Source organism: Myodes glareolus, chromosome 16 (genome assembly GCF_982192425.1).
Source record: "Myodes glareolus chromosome 16, mMyoGla1.1, whole genome shotgun sequence".
Lineage (NCBI taxonomy): Eukaryota > Metazoa > Chordata > Mammalia > Rodentia > Cricetidae > Myodes > Myodes glareolus.
This window is the reverse complement of record NC_142041.1, coordinates 23,518,612-23,520,666: the sequence shown is the minus strand read 5'-3', so window position 1 is coordinate 23,520,666 and position 2,055 is coordinate 23,518,612.

Here is a 2,055-nt window from a genome sequence, read left to right as displayed (position 1 = left end):
AAGCTCTTCCCGAAAAAAAAAAATGTTTATTTGCCTCTTCTAGAATCTAGAGCAGAGGTTCTCAGTCTGTGAGTAGTGACCCCTTTGGGGACTGCATTACAGACATCCTGCATATCAGATATTTACATTACGATTCACTAGCAAAATTGCAGTTATGAAGTAGCAATGACATAATTTGACGTCATGGTTGCCATAACATGAGAAACTGCATTAATTGAGGACCATAGCATTAGGAGGGTTGAGAACCAGTGTCCTAGAGCCTGCTAGCTTGGCTTATGGCATCCTCCTGTTTCTTCAGATTCAGTCACACACATGGTTATCAGTTGAATATTCTTTTGTTTAATTTAGGTATAAATTATGAGCAAGAAAGAATACAGCTCTCATTAAGCAACTGAGCTTCGAGTGCTATAGCTCTCAGTTCCTAGTAGTGTTTGCTCCTGCCCATTACTTTCCTAGCAACCGGAGTCAACAAGCTCCTGACTGTTCTCTGTTGCTCTCCATCACTGTCTGCTAGCCCCACGGATGGTGCCAGAGACCCTTAGTGTTGTTATCAGCCTTCGGTGCAGCCAGCTCAGGCTGCTCCCTGGAGATAAAATGATCTGAAAGAGGCTTTATTAGGCAGTAGGCTGCAGCCTAACAGACAGCAGTGCACAGAGCGACCTGGTAAGGGTGATAGGAGTGCTGTGTGCTTACGTGGAGAGAATGGCTCATGCGGTCCCCATCAGTAACAGAGGGGCTCATTGGAACGCCAGAGTGTGGGTGTGTGAACTGGCTGTAGAAGATTGGAGTCATCCCAGAGGACAGCAGAGCAGGGTCTTCTGGGATGGATGGTCTTAAACTATTACAGGTCCCTGTGGAGGGTTGTCCCCACCTTCTCTCTCAGCAGCCACAAATCTCTCTCCAACTGGAATCTTCTACCTCCCTTATCACTTAACGGGTTTTTTATTTGTTTGTTTGTTTGTTTGTTTTGGTTATGCTCTTCAATCTAGAATAATCTCTGCATTTTAAACACCTTAATGTGCTCTCTTTCTACAAACTCCTCCTTGGCATGTTAGGTAATGGTAGAAGGACCCAGGCATGGGAAGTGGGCATCTTTGCATCTGACTAGCACAACAGAACTTCTGCAAGTCCTAGTAGGAAAGAGCACTCAGAACGTTCTTTGCATCCCAAAGGAAAGCTTTACTATACCATCTCACCACACATTGTTTGTAGCAGTAAGTGAGTAGCTACCTCTCAGGGATGGGGGCTGGCAGTTCCTGCAGATCCTAGTGTGGGAAAGAAATATATCCTAAGCCCACATAAGAATATCTGCAAATAAAAGTCAAAGTAGCTGCTATGAGACCTTCTTTCAAACACCTACCCACTCCTCCCTCCAGCTCTGCCCTCAATGCTCTGTGTTGATAACCTGGATATTTTACTACTGAAACATTTAAAATTCTGTGTTGAACCTATCTTTTCAGAAATGTACCTTCTCCACTAAAATGAGAGACCATCAAGAGCAAAGGCAAAGATTTTTCTGTCTTATACCTCTCACCCAGCACAGAACTTGGTTCAGATTAGATACTCAGTACATATTGAATTAGCCTCTACTTATTTGCTATGGCAATTTTTCCGCCAAAAGCACCCAGATAACACAATGGTTTTTGTTTGTTTGTTTGTTTTTTCCATGGTATTTGCAGCATATATCCTAGCCATTGCTTCTGGGATCTCTGTGGACAAGGGGTCTAGGGAATCTGTGATATGTGTATGCGCCAGATGCTAGGTGTGTGAAAAGGAAAACCATCCTTTCCAGCAGATGGAATATAGCATCCAGATCCTCCTCCCACCTCTTACTTTCCTCCTGGCAGAGACATTGCACATGTCCTTGGACATTTTGACAGGGTGAAGGTTCAGCGTCACCCAGAGCAGAATGAAAGATGGTTGCAGTTTATTTTTGAGAAGCAATTGGCTATCTTAATCGTGTCACTGTTGAATGGCCACGGTTACTTTTTCTATAATGAAAGGTCTAATTGTTTTGAGTTCCAGCTACCATTTTCAAGCTGGCCTGGGGCATTT